The 15,057-nt window shown below is 38.5% G+C and overlaps 1 pseudogene; it reads right to left on the bottom strand.

Moving 5' to 3' along the window:
* Nucleotides 1–2,640: 2,640 nt before the first annotated feature.
* Nucleotides 2,641–3,741, bottom strand: Gm3473 (annotated as a pseudogene).
* Between the last annotated feature and the right edge of the window lie 11,316 nt (nt 3,742–15,057).

The raw sequence follows: 15,057 nt of genomic DNA, 5'->3' as shown, positions 1-15,057 counted from the left end.
ATCCCAGCTCACATCAAGTCTGACCATATCAGGCCAATACAGTTCTACATGGCAGAGGTTTATTATGGTGAGGGTGTGGGGGAAGGGGGCTATGGAGACAAAGAGGAAAAGAGAGAAGAAAAAAGGGGTGAAGGTCAGGAAGGGTCTACCTTTTATTTATGCTGTGATGTAACCACTCACAGGTGGGAAGTGGACTCTGGGAATGTATGTGATTGCCGTGGCAACAGATGCTCTTGTCCCGTCATCTATGGATGATGTCACTGTGTTTGGAGGCGATCTGCCAAGCCAGTTCCTGATAACAACAATTGACACTGCTTAACAGGAGCTGAGAAATTAGTGATGATTAACAACTTACTAAAAACCAAAACCAAAATAAACCAAACAACAACACCCCCTCACCCCCCCAAAAAAAAACCAAACAAACAAACAAAAACAAAAGACCAAGATCACTGAGGTGAAGTCTTATGGAAAGTGCTTCATAAGACTCAGCACACAGAAGCATTCTCTATATGCAGCCAAGTTGTACCTCATGCTGAAAGTGTAATTGACACCCAGGTGGTTCTGCTTTTGAAGGGAGGAAGGAATCATGAATATCAGCTAAGGAAGGGTGGTGTGTGTCTTAGTCAGGGTTTCTATTCCTGCACAAACATCATGACCAAGAAGCAAGTTGGGGAGGAAAGGGTTTATTTGGCTTACACTTCCATACTGCTGTTCATCACTAAGGAAGTCAGGACTGGAACTCAAGCAGGTCAGAAAGCAGGAGCCGATGCAGAGGCCATAGAGGGATGTTCTTTACTGGCTTGCCTCACCTGACTTGCTCAGCCTGCTCTCTTATAAAACCCAAGACTACCAGCCCAGAGATGGTCCCACCTACAAGGGGCCTTTCCCCCTTCATCACTAATTGAGAAAATACCTTAAAGTTGGATCTCATGGAGGCATTTCCTCAACTGAAGTTCCTTTCTCTGTGATAACTCCAGCTGTGTCAAGTTGACACAAAACTAGTCAGTACAGTGTGAGATGCTAGAAGGAGTCATTGGTGAAGATTCAGCCTCAGTAGCAGTTGATGGTCTAGGATTGCATCGATCCTGCAGAAAATTTCAGGGTTGGCACTATGATTAGAGTCTATAAGTGGCCATTCATGCAAGTGCAGCCCAGTTGCAACAGAAGACCCCATCATTGTGTAGATACAAGTAACAGGGTATGATTCCCAAGAACAGCAGCAGTGGTGGAGTAGAACATGCCCAAGTTTAGAAAATCAACTCTGTGTGCTGTGGAGGGCAGAGCTTGAGAAATAACCCAAACCATTTGGAGGAGCCCACAAGATTCAGACTAGATCCCAGATACTGGATATTATTGCATTATTTAGAGTATATGGAATTTAATTTAATCTTAAGGTAACTGTGTCCTGCTTCTTTCTCTTGAAGTAAGCAAGTATTCAAATTAATTTTGATTTTTACAAGAGCTGAGACTTGAAAGATATTTTAAACTTTTAAAAGAGATTTTGAATTTAAAAGAAAAATTGAATATTTTAAGGGACTTAGCTTTGAATATGTTTGAATTTGTAAGGTCTGTGAAACTTTAAAATTATTTATATTTTTAATGTGAGACATTGAAGATGAATGTGAAAGGAAAGTTGTAGCTTAGTGGTGATGTGTTCCCATGGAAAGTTAGCAAGGGGTCAATTGTTCTGGATAGTTTTATGTCAGCCTGACATAAGTTAAAGTTACCTGAGAGGAGGAAATCTTAATTAAGAAAACATTTCCATAAAGTTAAGCTTGAGATAAGCATGAATTGCATATCCTTTTTTTGTAAAGATGTAAGAGTGGAAAGGCATTATACTGTATTTATCACCACAGATCCATATTCTTTAGAAACTTTGGAAAATAAATGTCACAGTTCTACATGAAAAATCTTATGATTAGACTGTCAGTATATTGTCTTTTTTTCCTCTTCTTACATATTTTTTTTTATCAAAATGGCACTTGTTTCCCAATCTCTTGGACTTGTCACTGCCGTAAATACACATGACTCTCCCATTGGTCACTATCCCTTCGTTCAGGCCTTGAAGGAAAGCAGTGACCAGCAAGAGACACTGTGGATACTTAGCAGCCATATGCCCTGGTGCTGCAAGGCACATGACATCCCTTAGAACTCAAGATTAGTGACAACTTCTTAGGACCAGGCTTTAAAACCACAATGGTAATGGTGTTGCTTTCATGCTCAGAACCTTTACAGCTAGTTTGAGCCTATCGATTTCATTGAGAATCAGGGGTTACAAACAAATAAATTGAATGACCAAATAAATTAAAATAATTTAAAGACACAAGAGTTCATAGACTGATTTTTTTTGTTTGTTTGTTTTGTTTTGGTTTGGTTTTAGGAAACAGGATTCTCCGTGAACAGCTTATAGATCTGGCAAGCCGTGTTTCCTACACTGGGGTCTCATACATGCCTGTAGCTCAAAATCCAAGTCTGAAATCTGGGATGGAAGACATTTTGGAAAATGGAGAATCTAATAAAACCAAACATGTCTCATGTTTGATCCTGGTTGTCATGGAAGGGTTGGGCATCTGTTGGTCTAAATGCAGTTGGTCTTGTGTGAATCCAACTTGGTATACTATCGCTAAACAATACAACATGTCAAGCAAAGTACTCAGTGCTTAGTGTGTCCTGGTTACCCTGGACCGCCTTGGCTAGTGCATAATGATCTGGCCCATTACTCTGACCAGAGGTATGACTTCCTTCATGGCTCTCATGTTCTTTATTCACCAGGTGGTGCCTGGCTTGGAAGGCCACCAGCTGAGCATAGTAAGCTGGTGGAGGTATTGACATAGAGCATGTGCAGTGCACATAGGACACAGCTAGTGGGTCAGAATCTGCAGCTCATCAGAAGAAAATAGATTGTCATCTCAAAGAACATGGTAGTGGGAAAGATGGCTTATGTCCTGGATGCTAGCATGACTGCACAGGTAGAAGTCAAATTCAGTTGGGTGGGTGATCTTCGTGTCTATGGTTGTGCCTGCTGGAATGCTTCTACCCTTTAAAACCCACTCATTTTTGTCTGTGCAGAAGAGGCGTATGGTGCCACTTCTACACCACAATGAAGGTGATCCATAGTTGTTAGTCCTTTTCCAGCTTTATCCTTTCCTCTCTGATGACCAGGAGTTCAGGATGGAGAACCTGCTGGAACTGTCCCTCGGAGACACCATTTCAGTAGAAGATGATGCGGGTGGGCTTGAAGTGTGTAGCTTTGTAGACCTGAGTGGACAGTTCTCACACCATAGCAGCCAGGTCCTGAATGATCTCTTGTCAGTGCTGTGCACACAAGGTGGCACAGTAGCAGTTGAGGTATGCATCCATGCTGCCCAGTACTGCAGCAATCGAAGATTTCTTCCCATCTGCAGCTGGTGGGTGGGTGACATCAGCTCCCAGGAAGATGACAGGTTGCTGGAACACTGGAGGCCTGCCCTGTGACAGCAGGATGCTGTTGATGCTTCCCAGTTTGACATTGATTTTTAAGCAGAGATTGAATAGTGTCTGTGGCATGGTCTTCTGCACTTTCTTCATTTGGACACACTGTATGGTCATCCCCAGCACTGTGTCTCCCACCCACTTGCCTTCTGCATACACAGGAGTTTTTCCAGGCAGGATGACCACCACCAGCTGAAGACCAGCATATGTGTTCTTCAGGTGTCAGAACATGAGTTCCACACTGTCTACACCCTGTTCATATTTACACATGCTATGTAATAAGCTTCTGTAACATCATCTAGATGACACTTTTTTGCAACATTTTCATGTTTTTCAGATAGAGGAGGGAAAATAAGAAATTCAGAATTGATATATAGATGTTTTAAGAACTAAATCTAGACTAAGTCTCCTATGTATAATTTGATTTCTGACAGTCTTAACTTAGATTATCTGCTAAATATAAAAATGAGAGTACAATACTTTGAATCACTTGCTGTTGAGCAAATTCTACATCACAAGTGAGAACAGCCTGATTGCTCCATGTCTTAAGCATTTGCTATGGAAACTGATGAACTGAGTTTGAGTCTCACAATGAAAGCATCTTTAATAAATGATGATGGTCTAACTGGCAGTTGGGATGTTGACCAAGCCTGCTCAGTCAACAGGGTCTCAAAGGAGGGAGTGAGGATTGAAAAAGAAGAAAAACAATTAGACAAAATTAAAACATGACTTCAGCTAGTACTGAGGCTGAAGCAGCTTTATTCTTTCCCAGTTTGCTTTTATATCATTATAGGTACATCCAAAAAACATGGTCAGTTCTTTGATTAAAGACAAAGAAATCAAGCAAAGTGGTAAACAAGGAAATAACAAGTAATTAAGCAAAGTAGTAGGCAAAAGTATCACACAAGGAAATAAGTAATGTAGTAAGCAGAGCCCCATGGTCACTGTTTGTAATATTCTTATTTAAGCCTACTTCCTTGTCTGGACCTAGTGAGGAATGCCAAATTCCTAGAAGTGGCACCAAAAGCTCTCAACTTCTCCCCCCTTTTTATTTCATAAACATGACTATGCCTGTCTTAGATGATCCCAACAAGAATGCCTTCCTTATCCATCTTGGAATATACATTTTCAAAATCAACCTAATTTTGTCTTAGTTCAGTAAGGCACTGTACAGCCTGTTAGATTACTAACTCTGTCTGGGGATCCATTTTTAGTTTTGTACTGTATATTTTGGCAATCAACATGTTGTTATTAAAGGTAAGTTTTATCACAATGAACAGGAATAAAAATATTCCTAGGAGAAGAGGGCTAACGTGATCAAGCTATATAAGCCAGTTTTGAAGCTTGACCAAGAGAGAAATACTGACCTTAAGCCATGAATCAAAATGACCAAGATGAAAGGAATGCCATGCCTTGCTGGGCTGAGTTTACTTTGAGCTATGTATTTCTTAAATTCATGATCTCCTTATGCAAAGTTAAACTATACAGAGAGGTGTTAGAATTATACTAAATACCCTGCAAGTGTCTTTGAATTTTCCATTGGTATTTAGCATTCCTACACTCAAGATGACTTCTTATTCTTAAACTCCGAACTTCCTCTTCAATAGTTTGCCTAGTATCAATAAGAGCATCAATTTGTTGTTCTAGATGACTATCTAAATCTTTTGAATACTCACACATTAGCATTTTTTGCTACATGGTAACAAAAGTAGCTGTCTTGACTTCTTGTGTCAAAGCAATTGCAGAAGCAGTGGTGTTAGTTATTAATGTAGTCAAAACTGCTATACCAGCAATAATCAAGTCCACAACCCTCTTGCTTCTGCTTAAAGCATGACTCACTTATTCCAGTATATTTGCAAGTTTTTGTCATAATACCAAGGTATTACAATACTCAGAAGCAATAATACAAAAGCTAGTTGTTTGACCACCATAACAGACATGCTAGATTTCAATTTGCTAACACAATTAGAAAGTGAACAATCAATACAACTTACATTAAATACCATAGAAAATGACAAAAGTAAATTCAACATGACCAATTAATAAAACATTCCAATTTTAAGGAAATACAGAAATATACTCATATTATTCTTTACCAAGTGAACAGAAATTACATCACCAAATGCATTAAAATTCACGGTCTTATTATAAATTGACTCCTCTGTCTTGGGAGATCCAAGCACTAGAATCTCTGGTCTAGACCACACTGCTGGATGTATCAGTGGTAAGTCAGGAATATAGCCCCAGCTGACTTCACTGTGTGGAAGAACTGTCATCATCATCATTAAGGAAATCAGCAGGAAGGTGGGATTGTTTCATTTGTCACACTAGCCTTTCTGGCAACCACCACCATGCCCCATTTTTTTTCCTGTGGGGGGAAAAAAAAAACAAACAGAAACATGCCTTCTTCCCCATATGAGTATAGGATATGGCCCATACCACTGGCCTGTCAAGGGATACATCCCTTACTGAAGCATATATAGTAGAGGTATGGTGAATTCCAGGGGGGACTAGAAAAGTTTATATGGTCATCTTGCAGTTGCTCCTAGCTGTTGAGCAGTCAGACTTTTTTCTGAACTAAGAGACTGCTGATTCACCCATATAAGAACATCACCTTTGCAAGTAATTTCATCTGCATAGAGTACAGACTTGCAATGGTGTCCACTTAAAAAAAAACAAAAACAAAAACAAAAAAACCTAGGCCTGGTTTTCCTTCTCTGGGGTTAACAATAATGTGTTCTAATTTTTCATGATTTTGTTTTTCTAATCCTTGGCTAGGCAAATAATCACAATCAAACATTTGTTGTATAACTTTGTTATTTGGACTGTATAGAAAGACTCCCATGTCCTTCCTTATATCTCTTCCCCACAAACTAACAGGCAGGTTAGAAAGAATGTAAGGTTGAAAATATTCTTGTTGGCCTTTCTCTTACTCCCAATGTAAGAGATCACTGCTTTGTTGAGGACTCTTTCTTTGCCCTATTCCTTGTAATTGAGTAATGATAGTGGTTTTAGTCCAAGTTCCAGGCCAGTGAATAGAAAATATTACAGATATGTCTACTCCTGTATCCAGTAGACCTGTAATTTTTTTCCCATTTATTCTTAAAGAAAGCTCAGGACTTTCAGTTTTTATTGCTTGGACCCTCCTCTAACACTGGTTTTAACTTTTTTTTTTTTTTTTTTTTTTTTTTTTTTTTGTCATACCCAACGGTATAAGGACTAATTGAGCAATTCTCTCTTCTGGTGGATTGACAGAAATATGGGTAGGTGAAGAAGTCATAATTTTAATTTCCTCAGTATAATCTGCATCTATAACTCCTGAGGCAATCATCAATCCTGCCATAGTGGCACTGATTCTTCCCAGTAACAATCCTGCATTTCCTGACAATAATGGATCATATATTCCAGAAGGAAGAGCCTGCATCTCCATTTCAGGAGTTAATACTATGTAGGCAGAGGGACTTAGGTTCATTCCTATGCTGCCTAGGGTGGGTCAGAAAAGATTCGAAAAGGATTGTTTTGCTGAGGAATGAACTTCATTGCCCCATAACATTGTTTTGGTACTTGAGGCTGTCCTTCTTTCCCATTTCCCTGAAGGAGAGGACTTAAGTCTTCTCTCGTAGACCTGCATCCATTAGCCCAATGTGTTCCTCTCCTGCATCTAGGACAGAGTTCTGGTTGTCTCTCATTACTGTTTTCCTTACTTTTATTCAGACTATTCCTCACTTGGTGCCCTATATGTCCACACCAAAAACAACCTCCAGGAGGCCCATTAATTCTACTCTTTCCTTTTCCTGTCTTTTGAAACAAAACTGATCATACAGTATTTTCCTGCAGTGTGGTGGCCATGGCCACACCCTGCACATATGAGGGGCCAATTTCAGAACATAATATAATATAGTCTGTAATGGTCCCAGTCTTTCTATAAGGTCTTAAGGCAACTGAACAGGCTGTGTTTGCTTTCTCATAAGCCAATTGTTTTGCTAAAAGCATTTCTTCATTAGCATCTCTAAACACTTTCCCTGCCACTTTCATCAATCTATCTACAGACTCCTGAAAAGGCTAATGAGGTACCTACCTTATTTTTGAGACATTTTAAGAAAATTCCCCTTTAGTAGTCAAAATATCCCATTCCCTGCAAGCAGCAATGCCAATTTGAGCATAAGTACCAGGATTAAATTGTAACTGAGTCTGTATTGCCTCATATTGACTGTCTCCTGCTAACATCTTATTAGTTATCAGATTGTTAGCTTTAGCATTTAACCCCACTGTCTGCTGGCATTTTTCAAAAAATTCCATTTTCCATAACAAATAATCTTTTCCTTTCAAACATGTACAAGCTAACTATCTCCAATCTCCAGTGGACAGGTGATCTAACATAGCCATGGTAAATGGGGCAGTAGATCCATACTGAGCACAGGCAATTTTTAATTCCTATATCTGTTTTAAAGGAATTGGAGTGTAGTATCTAGCAGGGTTCCTATGTTGATCCTGCATTTAAAACACAGGGCATTGCAAAACATATCTCTGCATATCTTCCCCTTGTTCTACAGCTTGTTTTAGTCTTGACTGAAGAGGTGATAACAGAACAATACTAGGATTTAAAGTAAGAGGATTCTCTTCATTTTTGTTGCTCTTCAAAGTCAGGAGAAGAGGCAAAATCGTTTTTGGCTCTACTATTGGTATGTCCTCCTCAGCTTCTGAACTACCACTGCTTTTTTGATCTCTGAGAACTTCCTCAATTCTTTCAACAAACAGAGCTAATTATTTGATATACTGCACTTTTATCTGTAGACTTATTGTACCTTCTTCAGGCAACCAAGGACAAATTTATTCTAAAAAATTCAGAAACTTGGTAAGCTGTTTTGTCATATCTTCACTTCTTTAGACCTTCACATATCTCTAGACATATACTCTAAATGCATTCTACCATTGCCTTGCTCCATTCTTACAAAGCTCATTCTAAATCTGCTTTCTTTTTCTTTATCTTTTTTGGTATTTACATTATACCATTAACTTGTCTTTTTTTTAAACAAGGTTTATTGACACTGGCTCAAATCTTATATATTACTATATATTTCATTTTCTATTTCAATTACTCTTTTCTTTGTGGTGTCCTTCACTGTATTACCCTTACATGAATTGCAACACTAAGGCACCACCTAACCAAGCCAGCTCAGTTATTCAACAGCATGTCAAGGGAGGGAATGAGGATTGTAAAAGAAGAAAAATAATTAGACAAAATTATAACATGACTCCATCCAGTACTGAGGCTGGAGCAGCTTTATTCTTTCCCAGTTTACTTTTATATCATTCTAGGTACATCCAAAATACATGGTCAGTTCTTAGATCAAAGACAAAGTATTCAAGTGAAGTAGTAAACAAGGAGATAACACAAGATAATAATTAAACAAAGTAGTAAGCAAAAGGATCACACAATGTAATAATTAAGTAAAGTACTAAACAAAAGCCCATGATCACTATTTCTAATATCCTTATCTGAGCTTACTTCCTTGTCTAAGCCCAGTGACAAATGCCAAAATCATAGAAGTGGCACCAAAAGGCCTCAAGAGTATGTAGAAAAGTGAAAATAGATATGTCATCTTGCACAAAGCTCAAGTCCAAGCGGATCATGGACCTCATCAAAAAATCAGACACACTGAATCTAATAGAAGAGGAAATGGGAAAGAGTCTTGAACTCATTGCATAGGAAGAAATTTCCTAAAAAGAACTCCAGTGACTCAGGCTCTAAGATCATGAAGTAATAAATGGGACCTCATGAAACTGAAAAGCTTCTGTAAAGCAGAGAACATAGTCAATAGGACAAATCGGCAACCTACATAGTGGAGAAAAACACCACTAATCATATGTATAACCGAGGGCTAATATCCAAAATGTATAAAGAACTCAAGAAGTTAACCTCCAAAAACCAACAACACAATCAAAAACTGGGGCACAGAGCTAAACAGAGAATTCACAACAAAGGAATCTCGAATAACCAAGAAGCACTTAAAGAAATATTCAAAGTCCTTAGTCATCAGGGGAATGCAAATCAAAACCCTGAGATTCCACCTTACACCAATCAGAATAACTAAGATCAAAACTTCAGAGGTCAGCACATATTATCAAAGATGTGTAAAAAGACGAACAGTTCTCCATTTCTGGTGGGATTACAAACTGGTACAACCACTCTTGAAATTAACCTGGAGGTTCCTCAGAAATTTGGAAATAGATCTACCTGAAGACCCAGCTTAACCACTCTTGAGCATATACCCAAAAGATGCCCCACTATGCCACCGGGGCATGTGTTTCACTATGTTCATAGCAGCCTTATTTGTGATATCCAGAAACTGGAAACAACAGAGATGTCTCACAATGGGAGAATGGATACAGAAAATGTGGTTAATTTACACAATTGAATACTATTAAGCTATTAAGAACAAGGACATCATGAGTTTTTCAGGCAAATGGATAGAACAAGAAAATATCACTCTGAGTGTGATAACTCAGATCCAAAAGGACATGCATGGGATGTACTTACTAATAAGTAGATATTAACCAAGAGTACAGAATACCCAGAATGTAATCCATAGAACTCAAGAAGGTTAACAAGCTGAAGGGTCCAAGTCAGGATGCTTCAATTTCACTTGGGAGGAAGAAGAAATTAATCACAGGGAGAGGTGGAGGGACAGAGGGAGAAAGGAAACTGGTTGGGAGAGGGGACAAGGAAGAGAAAAGGGGAACATGATCAGGTATTGAGGGAAAACAGGAGTGAAGCCATGAGGACCAGCAGGAAAAGTGAAAACTGGCAACATTCGAGGGTTGGAGGTGGTGGGACCCTCTAGACTGTACCATAGACCTAGGAGGTAAGACTCTCGGGACTCAAAGTGGGGAGCACCTTAGATGAAATGCCCTACAGTGGGGAGAGGGAAATTGTTGAGTCCATCTTCAATAGAAAGACAGGGCATTGAGTGAGGGATGCAGTTGCCATCCCACAGTCCAAAACTCTGACCCAGAATTATTCTTGTCTAAAAGAACTGCTGCAGGCACAAAAATGGAGAGAAGCCTGAGGGAAAGGAGATTCAATGGCAAGCCCAAATTTTGATCCATGTCAAGGGGAAATTCCAAAGCCTGACACCATTACTGATGTTATGGCATGCTTTCAAACAGGAGCTTAGCATGGCTGTCCATCGAAAGGCCCAACAAGCAGCTGACTGAGACAGACACAGTTACTTACATGCAACCAATGGACTGAAGTCTGGGATCCCTGTGGTTGAATTAGAGAAAAGCTGGAAGAAGCTGAGGAGGAGAGAAACCCTATAGGAAGATCAGCAATCTCAACTGATCCTGACACTTAAGATCTCTCAGACACTGAGCCACTCACCAGGCACATCATAATTAGCTGATATGACACACACCACACACACACACACACACATACACACACACACGCACACACACACACACACACACACACACATACAGAAAAGGACTAGAAGCTCCTAACCCTTGAGAGACTTGAGGCCCCTCAGTGTGGAGATGTCTGGTGGGATATGGGTGGGTGGGGGGACTTCCTCTTGCAGATGGGGGAGGAGGAATAGGATGAGGAACAGTTGAAGGGCAGAACAAGAGGGGGTTAATCACTGGCCCATAAAAAAAGATTAAAGCATTTTAAAACATAGGAAGAAAGAAAGAAAGGAGGGAAGAAAGAAAGAAAGAAAGAAAGAAAGAAAGAAAGAAAGAAAGAAAGAAAGAAAGAAAGAAAGAAAGGAAGGATGGATGGAAGAAAGAGAGAAAGAGAGAAGAGAAAGAAAGAAAGAAAGAAAGAAAGAAAGAAAGAAAGAAAGAAAGAAAGAAAGAAAGAAAGGACGGAAGGAAGGAAGGAAGGAAGGAAGGAAGGAAGGAAGGAAAGAAGGAAGGAAGGAAGGAAAAGGAAGCAAGTAGAGAGAAGCTGATGCCACAAAGTTGTTTTTTGATATCCACAGACATATTGAAGCCTGTATATGCTCACCTGTCAGTAAAAATAAAAAATTCTTTAATTTGAAGTATGTTTTTGCTTTGTGCTCACCATGTGATATCTTCTCTCATAACGTGAAAGAAAAGTCTTTCCTGATGCTGAGTAGAAGTTAAGTCATCATCTTTACATTTCATCTTTTATAATTGTTTAATTAGCACAGACACAGTCTATATTTATATACTTGTAAATAAGATTTGTGTAAATATGTAATATATGAAGTATATACATTTATTTGAATTCTATATTGATACATACCAAATATGTTTTATATATGATGAATGTGTAATGTATATATACTTATATAGTGTTTGTAAATATACTCACTTCCATATAAGTGTTTGCATTTATTTTATTCATACATATTCATTTTTTTCTTCTCTTCTTATAGTTTGTGTATTAAAAAATGGTAATATTTCACTTCAAAATGAGATCTCAGACTGAACAAGGAAAGGCAAATAAAATGAAATCTCAGAGACTCATTTTCAAATATGTACCAAGAGTATTGGATGAAGAAAAAAAATGAATTGGAAGGAGAAAAGGAAAATGATGGAAGGAGAAAAGGAAAATGATACCATTATAATACTATCTCAAAAAATTAAAGAAGTAATAAAAAATGTGTGAAACAATGCATGGTCTTGTAACAAATTGCTGCAGACCCTCTGGGCCTCTTTGTCTGCATGGAATGGGTCTCTAGTCGCAGGTGGGCAAAGCATTGGATGGAATGACAGACAGATGTACACAGGAGAGGTTGTGTAGAATATGAATGTAATTTGTTAAATCGAGCATCAAACTTTTTATACAGAAGACAGTAAGGAAGTTGGGTGACATACCAGCAAGGTACAAAGGGGTTACTGGATTCTTACATAAGACAGAGGAATGCAAACACAGAAGGTCTAGCAGGAACCACCTGGGATAGAATTCACTGTTAACAACTGGGATCACCAAGAGCTCCACCTAAGATTCACTTAATCTTAGAAGCCAGGGTCAAGGGCTTCATGCCCTTGCCATAGTTCCTATTTTAGTCTATTGTATAGTCCACCTTTCCCTTAGGCCATTGTAAATACGTGTGTATCGGTGTAACTCAGGTATCTATAGTACTAAGTGTCTATTCTGGTTTCTCCTTAGGTCTGAAACTTCCTTCTTCCTAGATGATGGTAAATTCCTGTGTAGGGCAGTGACCTAGCTTTATTCAAAGTGATAGTGTAATGCCAGAGGCAATTCTGAATGTCACTGAATAGGCAACATTCATCCTGAATTCCAAGCCCATTGTCAGCTCAAGGACTTTCTAGGACATTGGAACATTGGTGAAGGCTTGGCTATGTCAGAATTCGATCTTAAAAGTCACTTATAATAGGATAATACTAAAAGAGAGCACATGGATCCATACACCAGACTAATGCGGGAATGGAAAGTTAATTTATGGGTTAGAGAGGACGACAGACTCCAGGAGGTGAGTTTCTGTGAAACTCTTTGCCTCGTGAGTAGCTTCCAAGCCTCTCAGCCTGTCAAGCTGACTCGACCAGAGTGCGTGGCAACAAATGACTGGATAACTCAAATGTGCCATGCCCATGTAAGTTATTATTCAGCTACAAACCACAAAATGTTAACATATGCCAGAAAGATAAATCTATATCTAAAATTATGTAGCAATTTAACTAAACTATAATAAATTGTGATGAGCATTTCACCTTATTCAAAATTTGCATCCATTTGGCTAAATCTTACTGCAGATACATTGTAGTGAATTCAGCATGTTACATAATTTTATAAATGTTATTTATTTTGTGTTATGTATGTCACATTATAGGTATCTTAATCATAAGACTTCATAACAAAACAGAATTTTTCTATTTTAATGTGATCATTAAATGACATGAGCACTAAATGGTGAATATTTTGTTTGATCAGATTCACAGTTCTAAGATTGTAGCATGATTATATTTTTATCCAACTATCTTAAGTGCGATAACATAAAAGTGCTGATTTCAAAAAGGAAAACAACACTTTCTGACAAAGAATTGTGTCTTAAACTTTGATTTCATTTTATTATTTGTAGAAAACATGGCAATAGACAAAACACATTAAATCCACTTATGCCATTATTTTAGCTCTTCCTAGATGTGACAACTATGGCCTACACTTGTCTAGTATATTTCTTCAACTATTACCCAAAAATTCTTCACTCATCCTTTGAATTAGTCTTGTTAGGAAACCTAGTAACTTACTTCCCAAAGAAACATGACTATTAATATAAGTATTATCTCATTCTATCATTTCTAGGAAGTCTAAATGGTTTGGTGTTTGTAATTTGCTGTGGCATATAGTTTTATAAACATGATTCATGCTAAATTCGGTTAGGGAGCAGCATTGATGATCTTGACCACCCCCATGTTCAGTCCCAAGGGGCTGTCTGCTCTGGTCCTGGAGGTCAGCCTGCTGCCAATCTGCTCAGGTCTTCCCCAGCTATCCACCCCCTGAGGCAAAGCTTCAGAAAGACAGCTACCATGGGCTTAGATTCCCTTAGCCCTGCAAAATAACACTAGAGATTTGTAATATACCAGCCAGATTTATAGTGATAAATCTCTAACCCCAAAATGCTCATGCAAAGAACAGAAAACTCAATGGATATAAATACAATCTGCACATCCAGATTGGATAAATGTACCCTATGTTACTCTATTGCCCATCTATGAAATCCTTAGTTACTTATGGCTCCTAGGGTTCACATGTTTCTGTTTCATCTTCTTCTTCCCCCATCTTCTTCCAACCTCTGTCTCATCTCAACTTATCTCTTCTTCCTCTTTTCCCTCTCTAAAACATTCAGCTCTGCCTTTTTCTTCTACTGATCAACCACAGGCTCTAGACTTAACTGAACAATTAAGATTTCACCAGACCTCAGTTGAGTGTGGGCACCCCTCTTGAGAGAGCAGACATTACAAATAGTAATCCAAACGATTTGCATCAAATATGAACTTATAAAGACAAATGAAAAAGATTGTGCTCACATAGTGTAATGATGATACTGTTTGGAAACTCATGTGCCTTAGGAAAGAAGCAGGAGTCTCCTTTCCCTCATTGAAGCTGTGTTTTACTGGTTTCTGTACCTGTTATAGTTATTTGATTCAGAATCCAATAGTGCCTGAAAATTGTGACTACAGTCAAGGTTGAGTGCATGGGACATATGTCTCCTTTCTCCACTTGCACTTCATGGCTGACAATTTCATTGTTTCTTCACTTGAAATACAATCTACTATTTAGCTACTAGAGCATAACTTTCCCCAGTGGTATAATTAAAATTGTCTCATTACTTCTCCTGTAACCCTTATTTTACAAGGATTTTAAGATATACTATTAATATTTATCCATGGGTATTCATTGTACAAATGGCAACTGTACATTGTCTTATAGTAAACAGAAAAAAAAATATGGGTAATGTCATCTTAAGACAAAACAAGTTCCAGGTTCAGTAATAATAGTACACATCTTTATTCTGGACCACCCTTTCTGCTGGAGACATACATAAAGACATTGGTAGAAGGAAGACTCACTCTTCTTCACTGTTTGCTTTT

This window comes from Mus musculus, chromosome 10 (genome assembly GCF_000001635.26).
Source record: "Mus musculus strain C57BL/6J chromosome 10, GRCm38.p6 C57BL/6J".
Lineage (NCBI taxonomy): Eukaryota > Metazoa > Chordata > Mammalia > Rodentia > Muridae > Mus > Mus musculus.
The sequence above is the reverse complement of the archived record's forward strand: the minus strand, read 5'-3'. Positions and strand labels throughout refer to the sequence as shown.